An 18,036-nucleotide genomic window follows, 5' to 3' on the forward strand; every position below is an offset into this window, starting at 1 on the left:
CTCAATTAAGCTGAGATCTGGTGACCTTGCTGGCCAAGGTAAGTTTGATAAGCCTGAAGAAAAGTAGTAGAATCTCTCACCTTGTGCGGACGGGCGTTATCTTGCTGAAATGTAGACCATGTATAGTTCGCCATGAAGGACAACCAAACGGGGCGTAGAGTATCGATGACATATCGCTTGCTGTAAAGGTGCCGCGGATGACAATCATAGGGGTCCTACTACGAAAAGAAATGACCCCCCCCCCCCCAACCATCACTCCTGGTTGTCGAGCCGTATGTGGGGCGATATCATCGCCATCTAAGAGACACTCAGGTTGCAATCCCACTGGTCTGGCAGCGCCTATTAGACGGAAAGGGGCCGACAGCCGATCAGTTTCAGTCACCCCACCAGGAAGGACGTACACTGCTCGTGTTGTCTGTAGTTCATCCGGGCCTAGACGGTCAATACCGCGGTTCGATCGCGTTCGCATTGTTACTTCGTGCCAGGAAGGGCTCTCAGCAAGGGAAGTGTCCAGGCGTCTCGGAATGAACCAAAGCGGTGTCGTTTGGACATGTAGGAGATACAGAGAGACAGGAAATGTCGATGACATGACTCTCTCAGGCCGCCCAAGGACTACTAGTGCAGTGGATGACCGCTACCTATGGATTATGGCTCGGAGGAGCCCTGACAGCAACGCCACCATGTTAAATAATGCTTTTCGTGCTGCCACAGGACGTCGTGGTACGACTCAAACTGTGCGCAAAAGGTTGCATGATGCGCAACTTCACTCCTGACATCCATGGCGAGATCCACCTTTGCAACCACAACACCATGTAGAGCGGTACAGATGGGGCCAACAACATGCCGAATGGACCGCTCAGGATTGGCATCACGTTCTCTTCAACGATGAGTGTCGCTTATGCCTTCAACAAGACAATCGTCGGAGACGTGTTTGGAGGCAACCGGGTCAGGCTGAACGCCTTAGACACAATGTCCATCGAGTGCAGCAAGGTGGAGGTTCCCTGCTGTTTTCGGATGGCATTATGTGGGGCCGACGTACGCCGCTGGTGGTCATGGAAGGCGCCGTAACGGCTGTCCGATACGTGAATGCCATCATCCGACCGAGCGTGCAACCATATCGGCAGCATATTGGCGAGGCATTCGTCTTCATGGATGACAATTCGCGCTCCCATCGTGCACATCTTGCGAATGACTTCCTTCAGGATAACGACATCGCTTGACTAGAGTGGCCAGCATGTTCTCCAGACATGTACCACATCGAACATGCCTGGGATAGATTGAAAATGGATGTTTATGGAAGGCGTGACCGACCAACCACTCTGAGGGATCTACGGCGAATAGCCGTTGAGGTGTGCGACAATCAGGACCAACAGTGCCTTGATGAACTTGTGGATAGTATGCTACGACGAATACAGGCACGCATAAATGCAAGAAGACGTGGTATTGAGTATTAGAGGTACCGATGTGTACAGCAATCTGGACCACCACCTCTGAAGGTCTCGCTATGTGGTGGTACAACATGCAATGTGTGATTTTGGAGAGCAATATAAAGGGCGGAAATGATGTTTATGTTGATCCTTATTCCAGGTTTCTGTACAGGTTCCGAAACTCTAAGAACCGAGGCGATGCAAAACTTTTTTTTATATGCCGACGTCGCAACCCGAGGAGGGAGAGATAGAGGAAGTATATGAAGTTGTTGAACGGTTAATTCAGTAAGTAAAGGGTGAAGAAAATCTGACACTCATTGAGTGATTGGGGAATGGAATGCGATTGTAGGAGAAAGAGTAAAAGAATGGTTTACGGCAGAATATGAGATTGGTATTAGGACCGAGAGAGGAGAAAGACTAATTGCGTTCAGAATAAATTTCACCTAATGGTAACGAATAACCAGTTCAGGAATCACAAGAGGAGGATGTATACTTGGAAAAGGCCGGGAGATACGGGAACATTTCAGTTAGATTACATCATGGTCAGGCAGAGATTCCGAAATCAGATTTTGGATTGTAAGGTGTACGCTGGATCAGATATAGACTCAGGTCACAATGTAGTAGTGACGAAGAGTAGGCTAAAGTGTAAGAGACTAATCAGGAAGAATCAATACACAAAGAAGTGGGATACGGAAGCACTAAGGAATGAAGAAACACGCTTCAAGTTTTCTGTAGCTATAGATACTGTGGTAAGGAATAACACAGTAGGTGGTTGAGTTGAAGAATATTGGACGCCTCTAAAAAGGGCAATCACAAAAGTTGGAAAGAAAAGAAAGTGGTACGAAGAAGGTAAGTTCGGAAAAACCATAGGTAACAGAAGAAATACTTCAGTTTATCGATGAAAGAAAGAAGTACAACAATGCTCAGCGAAAGTCAGGAATATAGGAATACAAGTCACTTAGGAATGGAGTAAATAGGAAGCGGAAGGAAGTTAAGGCAAAACGGCGGAGTGATAAAAGTGAAGAAATCTAAACCAGAATCGTTGTTGGGAGGACTGACTCAGCATGTAATAAAGTCAAAACAGCCTTCGGGGAAATTAAAAGAAAACGTGGTAACATTAAGGGTGGAACGGCGATTTCACTGTTAAAAGCAGAGGAAAGAGGGGATAGGAGGAAAGAGTACATTGAAGTCATCTATGAGGGAAGACTTGTCTGATAAGGGACAGAAGAAGAAAAGGTATCGATATAAAAGAGGCAGGGGATCCAGTACTAGAAACAGAATTTAAAAGTGCTTTGGAAGACCTAAGGCAGAATAAGACAGAAGTGATAGATAACATTTTATCAGAATTTCTGAAATTATTGGGGGAATAAGCTACAAAACGACTATTCATGTAGGTGTGTATAATGTATGACTCTGGCGATATACTATTTGACATTCGGAGAAACATCATCCACGCAATTCCGAAGATTGCAAGAGCCGACAAGTGCGAGAATTATCGCACAATCAGTTTAACATCTCGGGCATCGAAGCTGCTGACAAGAATAATATACAGAAGAATGGAAAAGAAAATTGAGGATGTATGAGCTGATGATCAGTTAGGCCTTAGGAAAGGTGAAGGCACAAGAAAGGCAGTTCTGATGGTGCGGATGGTGATGGAAGCCAGATTAACGAAAACTCAAGGCACATTCATAGATTTTACGTCCTGAAAGAAGCATTCGACTGTGTCAAATGGTGCAACTGTTCGAAATTCTGAGAAAAATAGGCGTAAGCTATTGGTAGAGACGTCTAATATGTACTAAACCCAAGAATGAAAAATAAGAATAGAAGACCAAGAACAAAGTGCTCGCATTAAAAATGGATGTAGTCTGTCACCCCTAACGTTCAGACTGTATATCGAAGAAGCAATGACGAAAATAAGAGTGGAATTAAAATCTAGGTGAAAGCAAATCAGTGATAAGTTTCGCTGATGACATTGCTATCCTGAGTGAAAGTGAAGTAGAATAACAGGACCTTCTGAATAAATGGTCTAATGAATATAGAATGAGGGTCGAGAGTATATTGAAGAGAGACGAAAGTAATGAAAAGTAGCAGAAATGAGAACGGCGAGAAACAATAGCTGGATTTTTTATCACGAAGCAGTTGAAGTTAAGGAATTCTGCGTCCTAGGCAGCAAAATAACCCACGATGGACGATGGAAGGAGGACGTAAAAAGCAGACTAGCACTAGCAGAAGAGTATTCTTGGCCAAGAGAACTCTACTAGCATCAAACATAGGACTTAATCTGAGGAAGAAATTTCTGAGAATGTACGTTTGGAGTACAGTATTGTATGGCTGTGAAACAGGACTGCGGGAAAACCAGAAAATAAGAGACTCGAAGCATCTACGATGTGGTGCTACAGAAGAGTGTTACAAATTAGGTCGACTGATAAGGTAAGAAATGAGGAGGTTCTGCGCAGAATCGACAAGGAAAGGAATACATGGAAAACACTGAAAAGGGAAAAGGTACAGTCTGATAGGACCTCTGTTAAGACGTCGCGAAATAACTTCGATGGTAGGCTTACTAGAGGGAGTAAAAACTGTAGAGGAAAACAAAGGTTGGAGTACACGCAGCAAATAATTGAAGATATAGGTTGCAAGCGCTACTCTGAGATGACGAGACCGTTGTAGTGTCCTCGTTGCCAGTGCAGAGTCTTGTATCATAGGAATCAAGGGAGAGGACGTTGTTTAGTGGGCGGTATCCTCTTTCTACAACACAACTGCACACGTGGATCAACAGAGTTATTTACGAGGGCAGTTCAATAAGTAATGCAACACATTTTTTTTCTGAAACAGGGGTTGTTTTATTCAGCGTTGAAATACACCAGATTATTCCCCAATCTTTTAGCTACACAACGCTATTTTTCAACGTAATCTCCATTCAATGCTACGGCCTTACGCCACCTTGAAATGAGGGCCTGTATGCCTGCACGGTACCATTCCACTGGCCGGTGTCGGAGCCAACGTCGTACTGCATCAATAACTTCTTCATCATCCGCGTAGTGCCTCCCACGGATTGCGTCCTTCATTGGGCCAAACATACGGAAATCCGACGGTGCGAGATCGGGGCTGTAGGGTGCATGAGGAAGAAAAGTCCACTGAAGTTTTGTGAGCTCCTCTCGGGTGCGAAGACTTGTGTGAGGTCTTGCGTTGTCATGAAGAAGGAGAAGTTCGTTCAGATTTTTGTGCCTACGAACACGCTGAAGTCGTTTCTTCAATTTCTGAAGAGTAGCACAATACACTTCAGAGTTGATCGTTTGACCATGGGGAAGGACATCGAACAGAATAACCCCTTCAGCGTCCCAGAAGACTGTAACCATGACTTTACCGGCTGAGGGTATGGCTTTAAACTTTTTCTTGGTAGGGGAGTGGGTGTGGCGCCACTCCATTGATTGCCGTTTTGTTTCAGGTTCGAAGTGATGAACCCATGTTTCATCGCCTGTAACAATCTTTGACAAGAAATTGTCACCCTCAGCCACATGACGATCAAGCAATTCCGCACAGATGGTTCTCCTTTGCTCTTTATGTTGTTCAGTTAGACAACAAGGGACCCAGCGGGAACAAACCTTTGAATATCCCAACAGGTGAACAATTGTGACAGCACTACCAACAGAGATCTCAAGTTGAGCACTGAGTTGTTTGATGGTGATCCATCGATCATCTCGAACAAGTGTGTTCGCACGCTCCGCCATTGCAGGAGTCACAGCTGTGCACGGCCGGCCCGCACGCGGGAGATCAGACAGTCTTGCTTGACCTTGCGGCGATGGTGACACACGCTTTGCCCAACGACTCACCGTGCTTTTGTCCACTGCCAGATCACCGTAGACATTCTGCAAGCGCCTATGAATATCTGAGATGCCCTGGTTATCCGCCAAAAGAAACTCGATCACTGCCCGTTGTTTGCAACGCACATCCGTTACAGACGCCATTTTAACAGCTCCGTACAGCGCTGCCACCTGTCGGAAGTCAATGAAACTATACGAGACGAAGCGGGAATGTTTGAAAATATTCCACAAGAAATTTCCGGTTTTTTCAACCAAAATTGGCTGAGAAAAAAAATGTGTTGCATTACTTATTGAACTGCCCTCGTATTTTCTTGAACAGATAGCTGCTACTTAACTTTAACAGAGTACAATCTCTTCAATAAAAGCCCATGTTTTGTCACTGCTGGTGAAGTAGAAGTCCCGCTTCATGGACGAATGACAGATGCCAGACTAGAATGAGACTGTGAAAACGACTGAACTAGTGCCTGAGCTAGTGACTGAGTCAGTGAGTGAGGGACTGAGAGCCTCCGGTCAGCGGCAGCGGCGTAAATACTTGCGGTCGAGAGGGCCTTGGCAGTGTGTTGCTTGCAAGTCTGTCTCTGGCCTCTCTCGTGATATGCGCGCTTGATCGAGCGCCTACTATCGATCTTCGCGCTACACTTTACCGAGTCGTGTGCCTGTGCTGGCGACAGCTTTCGCCAGCATATTCCTCATCTCCCCCCCCCCCCCCCCCCCCCCAAAAAAAAAGTACCGAACCATTGTCATGTAGGGAAAATGAGAACGACACGGGAAGGGCGGCAGGATGCTGGACATAGACATGAGCCGGGAGCCGTGACTGTGGAGGGCGTCGTATTCCCGACCATAACCCGCTATCTGACTTGCACGGCAGCAGGAACATCCTTCGGAAAACTGCTGTCAGTGCACATGTCCAGGCCTGAGGGCGGCCACGGAGACGGCGATGTTTGACGGATGAAACTTGGACTGCAAAGGCTTGTGATCTGTCACTACATAGAACTCGAGACCAAACAAATAGTGACGAACTATTGCCACAGCGAGTCTGGACGGCAAGGGCGAGGACGCATCGTCCATCAGCTCCTCCTGGTGGTGCCCTGGTGGCACAAGCGCGGCTGCACAGTACCGTGATGCTGTGAATATGGGGAAGAAAAGCAGCAGAATCACGGGGCAAATGACACGCACGAATTTGGTTCTGGTGGCGGCGCTGCATACCATCAGGACCATGAATCAAGCTTGTAAAAGAGCCAATGCATGCCTGGATCACGCCTCTTTCCCAACGCCCAAGGCTGCCATAAACCCTGAAAAGAACAAGGTGGCACAGTGCAAATCGATGGTTGCGGACCACTGGCGGCGCCAGATGCTGCGGTGGGTGTAGCAAGTGTAGCAGCGTCCGATGGCTGCGGCCATGCAGAAGTCCCGCTGGTGATGGTCTGACTCCTGTGTAGGAGCTACAGGAACCGAGAAAGAGTTGGAACGCCTGTTCCTGTGTGCAAAGCTTGGCCATCTGTTGTTTAAACGTGTGTACCAAGTGTTCTGTTCCTCCGTTGGACTGCTGGTGAAATGGAGCACTTGTTAGATGACGAATGCCATTTCGTTCACAAAAGTGTTCAAAATCACGTGAAGTGAACTGTGGACCATTGTCCGACACAAAATATGGAGGACAATGCTTGAGTGGTGTTACATGGTGTGGTAGAAGCCATAGGCACCGCAATTGGAAACGTGCTAAAAGGGTCTATCACTATGAGCCAACGAGTAAGTCAGTGTTCCCATGGCGATTTCCATGGCGATTGAGTCTTAGGCCAAACTGAGAATGTTTGTGGCGGAGCTGATTGGTTTTCCGCGCATGCACAACACTGTAACGTCTTCTGTTCAATGTCGACGTCCATGCCCTGCCATGACAGTGCTGTCGCGCTGACTGTTTCGTGCAAACAATTCCCCTACGGCTTTGGTGGAGCAATCGCAACACATGCTTTTGCAATACTTTGGGAATAAGCACACACGATTCTCCACTGTCATTTTGAATTAGAATCACACCTTGTTGAACTGAAAGGTTATGCCGACGTGCAAAATATTGGCGCACAACTGAGTTTTGGACACTGTTCAATGAACGAGGCCAAGACGTGCGAAAGTATGGCAACAAAATCTTGAGACCTGGGTCTGCTTCCGTGGCCTGTGCAATTTTTCTGTAGTGCAAGGGAAAAGTTTCCAGCAATTCAGAGTCTTGCGCATCGATCTGGCAACAAGATGCGGCAGATGCGTCAATATCAGAGTCTGGGCCAATCGCAAGGCAAGATAGGGTGTCTGCATTGCCATACTTTGCCGTAGGTCTGTACACAATTTCATACTGATACCGCGAAAGCAACAAAGCCCAGCGTTGCAATTTTTGAACAGTGCGTGTAGGATAGGCTTTGACGTATGAAACAAGGGCTGCAAAGGGCTTTGATCTGTTACTAAATAGAATTTGCGACCAAACAAATAGTGATGGAATTTTGTCACACCATCCTCAAGAGCGAGAGGTTCTTTTTCAATTTGTGAATAATCGCACTGAGCTAGCGTTAACAACTTTGAGGCAAAAGCAATAGGTCTGTCTTGCGCACCAATTCTGTGAGAAAGCACAGCGGCGATTCCGTAGAAAGAAGCGTCGACTTGTAAAAGTAATGGCTTGCCAGGGTCAAAATGTACTAAACATCTGTCACTAGCAAGGCATTTTTGAGTTTCTGAAATGCATCTTGACAGTCTTTAGTCCACGAAAAGGCATATTTTTGCGTCGCAAGCGATGCAATGGAGCCGGGATCTCAGCGGCATTCGGCATGAACCGAATGTAGTATTCCGTCTCGCCTAGTACTGACTGCAGTTCAGACACGTTGTGAGGAACAGGCAGGTCACAAATTGCAAGCAAATGAGATTGGAAGCGATGTACATCCTGACTGTTTTTCACATAACCTAAGTACTGTAGTTCAGTTTGAAAAAAGTCACACTTTTCGAGCCAACACTTGAGTCCTGCCGGACGGAGTGGCCGAGCGGTTCTAGGCGCTACAGTCTGGAACCGCGCGACCGCTAGGGTAGCAGGTTCGAATCCTGCCTCGGGCATGGATATGTCTGATGTCCTTAGGTTAGATAGGTTTAAGTAGTTTTAAGTTCTAGGGGACTGATGACCTCAGACGTTAAGTTCCATAGTGCTCAGAGCCATTTGAATCATTTGAACTTGAGTCCTCCTTCTGACAACACTCGAAAAAGAGTACACACATTGGCAATGTGTTCCTCTGGTGTACGATCTGAGAGACAATATCGTCAAGGTAATTTGAACAAAATGCACTTCTGCAGTCAGCTGTTCCAAGTAAAGTTGAGATGTCCTAACTGCGAGTCTTCATCCAATGGAATTTGCAAGTAGGCATCACACAAATCTATCTTAGAAAAGTAACGTCCGGTACCAAGCCTATCCATAGTTCCTCAGAGCGAGGTAACGAACAAGTGTCAACTGTTGTCTGTGGGTTGGCTGTAGACTTGAAGTCAACACATACGCAAATGCGACCAAAATGCTTAGGCAACAAAACGAGAGGACTTGCCCATGGACTAGCTTGAGTGGGAGCAGTTACTTCATTTTCTTTCAGTTCTTTTAATTCACTGGCTACTTTGACTCTTAAAGCAATTGTAATGGGGTGGGCCCGGAAAAACTTAAGCTGTACATTGTCTTTCAATGTAACATGCGATACAAAGTTATTAGCTTTTCCCATTCCTTCTGAAAATAGTTCAGAAAATTTCTTAAGCAGGCTAGCTACATTGTCGTTTGGGTCAAAAGACGAGACTGAAAGTACATTGTCCTGGATGCTAAGTCCAAACAAATCAAAGGCATATAAACCGGATTTTTTTCTCACTGTCTCTTTATTTCGACACAGTAAAATTCACTGCCCTGACGTAAAATTTGTAAGTGGTAAGTAAACTACACTGTTCAAGCACTTGAATTTCCTGTTCGTTGTAAGCAGTGAGGTGCTTGCTAGATTTGGACAGGCATGGTGAGCCTAGCTGTTTGAACAGGCATGGTGAGCCTAGCTGCATGTACATGGCATGGTTAATTAAAGTTACTGAGGCACCTGTGTCTAATTAAGAGTTCACACGATGGCCAGCAATTCGTAATGAGACGAATAGTTTGTTACAACGTCGCTGCACAGCACTAGGGCGAGAAGGAGGCACAACCTTAATTTTGTCAGAATCTGACGTAGATTTTGAAAACTCAGCGTTCACTGGATGTGCACGAGCCTGTTTTTTCTCGGATCAGGCAAAATTGGCGTTTTCGTGTCGTTGCAAATAAACTTCTTAGAGATGCCCTTTTTTCCCACACGTGTAACACGCTGTTTTATATGATGGCTAAAGCTTCTAGGGCAAGACTTCACTAAATTCATAGGCCTGATTACATGTCTACATGTCTGTCCGCACGGCTGCGCACACGCTCGTTGTTGTGGCCGAAAGGTGCAGTCGCGAACAAGGGCGACTCGACCCGACAAATCTGGGCCTCGTCAAACTTATCGGCCTCTATGCTACCCGACTAATACTGCTCTAAGATTTACAATACTTGAGGAAGTGATTTCCCCCCCCCCCCCCCCCCCCATGAACCATAGACCTTGCCGTTGGTGGGGAGGCTTGCGTGCCTCAGCGATTCAGATAGCCGTACCGTAGGTCCAATCACAACGGAGGGGTATCTGTTGAGAGGCCAGACAAACGTGTGGTTCCTGAAGAGGGGCAGCAGCCTTTTCAGTAGTTGCAAGGGCAACAGTCTTGATGATTGACAGATCTGGCCTTGTAACACTAACCAAAACGGCCTTGCTGTGCTGGTACTGCAAATGGCTGAAAGCAAGGGGACACTACAGCCGTAATTTTTCCTCAGGGCATACAGCTTTACTATATGATTAAATGATGATGGCGTCCTCTTGGGTAAAATATTCCAGAGGTAAAGTAGTCCCCCATTCGGATCTCCGGACGGGGAATACTCAGGAGGACATTGTTATCAGGAGAAAGAAAGCTGGCGTTCTACGGATCGGAGCGTGGAATGTCAGATCCCTTAATCGGGCAGGTATGTTAGAAAATTTATAAAGGGAAATGGATAGGTTAAAGTTAGATATAGTGGGAATTAGTGAAGTTCGGTGGCAGGAGGAACAAGACTTTTGGTCAGGTGAATACAGGGTTATAAATACAAAATCAAATATGGGTAATGCAGGAGTAGGTTTAATAATGAATAAAAAAGTAGGAGTGCGGGTAAGCTACTACAAACAGCATAGTGAACGCATTATTGTGGGCAAAATAGACAGAAAGCCCACGCCTACTACAGTAGTACAAGTTTCTATGCCAACTAGCTATGCAGAAATGTATGATGAGATAAAAGAAATTATTCAGATAGTGAAGGGAGACGAAAATTTGATAGTCATGGGTGACTGGAATTCGATAGTAGGAAAAGGAAGAGAAGGAAACGTAGTAGGTGAATATGGGTGGGGGGGGGGGGGGGGGGAAGAAAAGAAAGAGGAAGCCGCCTGGTAGAATTTTGCACAGAGCTCAACTTAATCATAGCTAACACTTGGTTCAAGAATCATGAAAGAAGGTTGTATACATGGAAGAACCCTGGAGATACTAGAAGGTTTCAGATAGATTATATATTGGTAAGACAGAGATTAGGAACCAGGTTTTAAATTTTACGACATTTCCAGGGGCAGATGTGGATTCGGACCAGAATCTATTGGTTATGAACTGTAGATTAAAACTGAAGAAACTGCAAAAAAGTGGGAATTTAAGGAGATGGGACCTGGATAAACTGACTAAACCAGAGGTTGTACAGAGTTTCAGGGAGAGCATAAGGGAACAATTGACAAGAATGGGGGAAAGAAATACAGTAGAAGAAGAATGGGTAGCTTTGAGGGATGAAGTAGTGAAGACAGCAGAGGATCAAGTAGGTAAAGAAACGAAGGATAGTAGATATCCTTGGGTAACAGAAGAAATATTGAATTTAATTGATGAAAGAAGAAAATACAAAAATTCAGTAAATGAAACAGGCTAAAAGGAATACAAACGTCTCAAAAATGAGATCGACAGGAAGTGCAAAATGGCTAAGCAGGCATGGCTAGAGGACAAATGTAAGGATGTAGAGGCTTATCTCACTAGAGGTAAGATTGATATTGCCTACTGGAAAATTAAAGAATCACTTGCATGACTATCAAGAGCTCAGATGGAAACCCAGTTCTAAGGAAAGAAGGGAAACCAGAATGGTGGAAGGAGTATATAGAGCGTCTATACAAGGGCGATGTACTTCAGGGCAATATTATGGAAATGGAAGAGGATACAGATGAAGATGAAATGGGAGATATGATACTGCGTGAAGGGTTTGACAGAGTACTGAAAGACCTAAGTCGAAACAAGCTCCTGGGTGTAGACAACATTCCATTAGAACTACTGACGGCCTTGGGAGAGCCAGTCCTGACAAAACTCTTCCATCTGGTGAGCAAAGTGTATGAGACAGGCCAAATACGCTCAGACTTCAAGAAGAATATAACAATTTCAACCCCAAAAAATCAGGTGTTGACAGATGTGAAAATTACCGAACTATCAGTTTAATAACTCACGGCTGCAAAATATTAACGCGAATTCTTTACAGACGAATGGAAAAACTAGTAGAAGCCGACCTCGGAGAAGATCAGTTTAGATTTCGTAGAAATATTGGAGCACGTGAGGCAATACTGACCCTACGACTTATCTTAGAAGCTAGATTAAGAAAGGCAAACCTACGTTTATAGCATTTGTAGACTTAGAGAAAGCTTTTGACAATGTTGACTGGAATACTCTCTTTCGAATTATGAAGGTGGCAGAGGTAAAATACAGGGAGCGAAAGGCTATTTACAATTTTTCAGTAACGAGATGGTAGTTATAAGAGTCGAGGGGCACTAAAAGGAAGCAGTGGTTGGGAATGGAATGAAACAGGGTTGTAGCCGCTCCCCAATGTTATTCAAATGGCTCTGATCACTATAGGACTTAACATCTACGGTCATCAGTCCTCTAGAACTTAGAACTACTTAAACCTAACTAACCTAAGGACAGCACACAACACCCAATCATCACGAGGCAGAGAAAATCCCTAACCCCGCCGGGAAACGAACCCGGGAACCCGGGCGTGGGAAGCGAGAACGCTACTGCACGACCACGAGCTGCGGACCCAATGTTATACAATCTGTATATTGAGCAAGCAGTAAAGGAAACAAAAGAAAAATTCGGAGTAGGTATTAAAATCCACGGAGAAGAAATAAAAACTTTAAGGTTCGCCGATGACATTGTAACTCTGTCGGAGACAGCAAAGGACTTGGAAGAGCAGTTGAACGGAATGGACAGTGTCTTGAAAGGAGGGTATAAGATGAACATCAACAAAAGCAAAACGAGGATAATGGAAGATAGTCGAATTAAATCGGGTGATGCTGAGGGAATCAGATTAGGAAATGAGAAACTTAAAGTAGTAAAGGAGTTTTGCTATTTGGGGAGCAAAATAACTGACGATGGTCGAAGTAGAGGGGATGTAAAATGTAGACTGGCAATGGCAAGGAAAGCGTTTCTTAAGAAGAGAAATTTGCTAACATCGAGTATAGATTTAAGTGTCAGGAAGTCGTTTCTGAAAATATTTGTGTGGAGTGTAGCCATGTATGGAAGTGAAACGTGGACAATAAATAGTTTAGAGAAGAAGAGAATAGAAGCTTTCGAAATGTGGTGCTACAGAAGAATGCTGAAGATACATGGGTAGATCACATAACTAATGAGGAGGTATTGAACAGAACTGGGGAGAAGAGAAATTCGTGGCACAACTTGACTAGAAGAAGGGATCGGTTGGTAGTACATATTCTGAGGCATCAAGGGATCATCAATTTAGTATGGGAGGGCAGCATGGAGGGTAAAAATCGTAGAGGGAGACCAAGAGATGAATACACTAAGCAGATTCAGAAGGATGTGGGTTGCAGTAGGTACTGGGAGATGAAGGAGCTTGCACAGGATAGAGTAGCAGGGAGAGCTGCATCAAACCAGTCTCAGGACTGAAGACCACAACAACAACATGTTGTGGGTACTGCGTCAAATCAGGCGGAATCTCTCAGGGGCACTCGTACTTGGTGGGAGACATTGTTTTGTAGGCATCTTTACGACCTCACTATGCACTCAAAACTGAAAATACAGACGTGAAGCGATCAACGGCCATACTAGAGACACTGTCCAACACATCTATGCAACAACAACAAGGGAGTGATGGATCAGAGTACTTTATGATCTGTCCCCGTGTTCTACAACCTGGGACATTGAATGTTATAGGATTAGATGTCCACCCCGACAGCTGAATGGTCAGTATGACAGACTGCCGTCCTCAGGGGCCCAGGTCCGATTCCCAGCCTGGCCAGGGATTTTCTCCGCTCACGGAGTGGGTGTTGTGTTGTCTTCATCATCATTTCATCTCCATCCGGCGCGCAGGTCGCCTCCAAGGCGTCTCGACCTGCCCCGTAAGGGCCCTCCTGGCCAATGACGCCAAAAGGTCATTTCATTTCCATAGGATCAGATAACAATGTAAAAGTTGCCACGACTACACTTAAATTTACACTTCCTAGTCATGCCCATCAATTCTGTGTTCCACTGACGGTACGTCTGTTCCGGATTTTTCTGCAAGGGAAAGAACTGATATCTAAGTGCAGCTACTTGGACTTGCTGGTCATAATATTGAGTTCATGCAGCGATTGCTTGGTCATAGATGAGTTCGTCGGGCGACGGAATAGTTTTTATATTAACGTGAACACTGGAGACCTCACAATAGAAAGGAAGTACTGTAATTTTACAGTACCTTGAACACGATGAACTTGGCAATGTGCTTGGAACTGAGTCAGGTATTCGAGCCATTCTTCTTCTGATTCCTTAAACTGCGGGAAAGGTGGTATGCTTATCGGCGGCACTTGTTAAGCCGTTTGGTTGGTCGGTTGTGCGGCCGACGCAGTGTGTGCAGCCGGTAGTTGTTGTACCGTCGTCAGTAACGTTGCAGTTTGTTGGTTCTGAAACTGAAAAACTGCGTTACATCCATCGCATTGACCGTCTGCGACTGAGGCGCGTTGGCAGCGGGGGGGGGGGGGGGGGGGAGGGGGGCAGACGTGGCTGTTAATTCATGGTCTGCACAAAGACGTTATAGCAAAAAGCAATCAAAGCCTCAGAAAAGAGAAATCTGATTAGTTCTGCGGCTCCCCTCCTAGAATACATGCAAGAACACAACAAGAGATTAGTAAACACTTGAACACGATCACTCCTGCAAGCTAAAACACAAGAAAAGCAATCAAAATCTTCAGCCAAGCTGATTAACTTCGATCGCCACTGAACTCTCCTAGTCGCCGCTGTAGTGTCCTCGTTGCCACTGCAGAGACTTGTACCACAGGAATCAAGGGAGAGGATGTTGTTTTGTGGCCAGTGTCCTCTTTCTAAAACACAACTGCACACATGGATTAACAGAGATCTTTATTGACATTAATACACTCCTGGAAATGGAAAAAAGAACACATTGACACCGGTGTGTCAGACCCACCATACTTGCTCCGGACACTGCGAGAGGGCTGTACAAGCAATGATCACACGCACGGCACAGCGGACACACCAGGAACCGCGGTGTTGGCCGTCGAATGGCGCTAGCTGCGCAGCATTTGTGCACCGCCGCCGTCAGTGTCAGCCAGTTTGCCGTGGCATACGGAGCTCCATCGCAGTCTTTAACACTGGTAGCAAGCCGCGACAGCGTGGACGTGAACCGTATGTGCAGTTGACGGACTTTGAGCGAGGGCGTATAGTGGGCATGCGGGAGGCCGGGTGGACGTACCGCCGAATTGCTCAACACGTGGGGCGTGAGGTCTCCACAGTACATCGATGTTGTCGCCAGTGGTCGGCGGAAGGTGTACGTGCCCGTCGACCTGGGACCGGACCGCAGCGACGCACGGATGCACGCCAAGACCGTAGGATCCTACGCAGTGCCGTAGGGGACCGCACCGCCACTTCCCAGCAAATTAGGGACACTGTTGCTCCTGGGGTATCGGCGAGGACCATTCGCAACCGTCTCCATGAAGCTGGGCTACGGTCCCGCACACCGTTAGGCCGTCTTCCGCTCACGCCCCAACATCGTGCAGCCCGCCTCCAGTGGTGTCGCGACAGGCGTGAATGGAAGGACGAATGGAGACGTGTCGTCTTCAGCGATGAGAGTCGCTTCTGCCTTGGTGCCAATGATGGTCGTATGCGTGTTTGGCGCCGTGCAGGTGAGCGCCACAATCAGGACTGCATATGACCGAGGCACACAGGGCCAACACCCGGCATCATGGTGTGGGGAGCGATCTCCTACACTGGCCGTACACCACTGGTGATCGTCGAGGGGACACTGAATGGTGCACGGTACATCCAAACCGTCATCGAACCCATCGTTCTACCATTCCTAGACCGGCAAGGGAACTTGCTGTTCCAACAGGACGATGCACGTCCGCATGTATCCCGTGCCACCCAACGTGCTCTAGAAGGTGTAAGTCAACTACCCTGGCCAGCAAGATCTCCGGATCTGTCCCCCATTGAGCATGTTTGGGACTGGATGAAGCGTCGTCTCACGCGGTCTGCACGTCCAGCACGAACGCTGGTCCAACTGAGGCGCCAGGTGGAAATGGCATGGCAAGCCGTTCCACAGGACTACATCCAGCATCTCTACGATCGTCTCCATGGGAGAATAGCAGCCTGCATTGCTGCGAAAGGTGGATATAGACTGTACTAGTGCCGACATTGTGCATGCTCTGTTGCCTGTGTCTATGTGCCTGTGGTTCTGTCAGTGTGATCATGTGATGTATCTGACCCCAGGAATGTGTCAATAAAGTTTCCCCTTCCTGGGACAATGAATTCACGGTGTTCTTATTTCAATTTCCAGGAGTGTAGATAGCTGCTACTTAACTTTAACAGAGTCCATGTGTTGTGGTACAAGCTTTTAAATAATAGTGCACGTTAGCCTCACTGCTGGTGAAGCACAAGTCCCGCTTTGTGAATGAATGACAGATGCCAAACTAGAATGATGTTTGGTTTGTGGGGTGCTCAACTGCGTGGTCATCAGCGCCCATACAAAGTCCCTATTTTACACAGTCCAATCTAGTCACTGTCTCGAATGATGATGATGAAATGATGAGGACAACACAAACACCCAGTCCCCATGCAGAGAAAATCCCCAACCTGGCCGGGAATCGAACACAGGACCCTGTGATCTAGAGGCAACAACGCTAGCCACTAGACCATGATCTGCAGACAACTAGCATGAGTCAGTGAAAGTGACTGAGCTAGTGCCTGAGCTAGTGACTGAGGGACTGAGAGCCTCCGGTCAGCAGCAACGGCCTAAATACTTGCGGTCGGGAGGGCGTTGGCGGCGCGTTGCTTCCGAGTCTGTCTCTGGCCTCTCTCATGACAGGCGCGCTTGATCGAGCGCCTACTATCGATCTTAGCGCTACACTGTGCCGATCGGTGTTCTGGCGACAGCTTATGCTAACACAACTGCCACAGGAGAGTATTTGTGGCAGGGTGCATCAGACTCATCAGAAGACTGGTGACTAGAACAAAACACAAAAAAGATGCTCACTTCTTAGTTGAGTACTGATGTCGGTTTGAGAAATGGTAAAAGATTAGTGTCCTGCCTGAGAGCACTGATTTTGCTGAGGCAGTCCATGAGGGTGGATATGCAACTCCCCAGAGATGAACATCCCGACGATTCAAAGAACCAATTCATGATAAAGGAAGGGGTCTCCCAGACGAATATTTGGACTCTACACAGAGGCTTCACAACTCCACATAGGTCGACATGTACACACTCACCAGAAATCCTAAATATAATGCCATAACTGATGTGGAATATGGGCATGCAGTGAATGTTTAGAAGGAATTCAACACCTATAATATAGTCCATTATGCGCAAATTTATATAGATATCAATGCACACTTGGTTGCGTGTATTTCCCAGAAATTCCAGAGTGAACACATGACCACATAAGCGCTGGATCCTGCCTTCTGTTTGACCATTCCAGGGCTTTATTGGGACGCCATGTCAACATCCAACTATTGACAGACGTCGACTTACTGCTCTTTGTAAAACGTGATATTCACAGAGAACTTTTCAGGTGCGTGCACAGGCATCCTGAGGCAAATAACCTGTGAATGCGTAGGGAGCTCAACGTTTCTAACCGATCTGAATTACATCCTATTCCTCGATGTAAACAACTTACATGGGCATACCACGTAACAGTTCATTCCGATTGGGGATTTCTCTGGCTGTACAACGAAGAAACCATCGGATTAGTTAAATTGCCGGATTCAGGTGCTAATTTTGGTGTACAACACGACGTGGAGGCAGAAATTACGTATCCTTGTAGTTTTCAGGACGCACACAGTGATTTGCTTCTACGTCCAGAGCGCCTAGTTGGGTGACACGACTTCTTCCCAAAGCTGTTGACGACGCTAGGGGGTAGACAGAGATACGTAAGGCACTATAGAAATCTCCATCGATGTCTCATTTTGGAAATGAAAGTGCTAAGTTACCCAAATTATCTTCTTCAAACAGTCATGCTGGTTGATGGAGTATATTGATGTTAACTCTGACAAAAGAGCTTTCGCCACATTTGATTCTGAAAAAGATGTTTGTAAACTAATGAACGATGCAGTTTTCGACAAGGTAAAGGAGAATTTGAGAAACCATCGCGACTTCATATAGTTTATCACTGGAAGAGGCGTTATGGCACAAGAGATTA

This window comes from Schistocerca americana, chromosome 4 (assembly GCF_021461395.2).
Source record: "Schistocerca americana isolate TAMUIC-IGC-003095 chromosome 4, iqSchAmer2.1, whole genome shotgun sequence".
Taxonomy (NCBI): domain Eukaryota; kingdom Metazoa; phylum Arthropoda; class Insecta; order Orthoptera; family Acrididae; genus Schistocerca; species Schistocerca americana.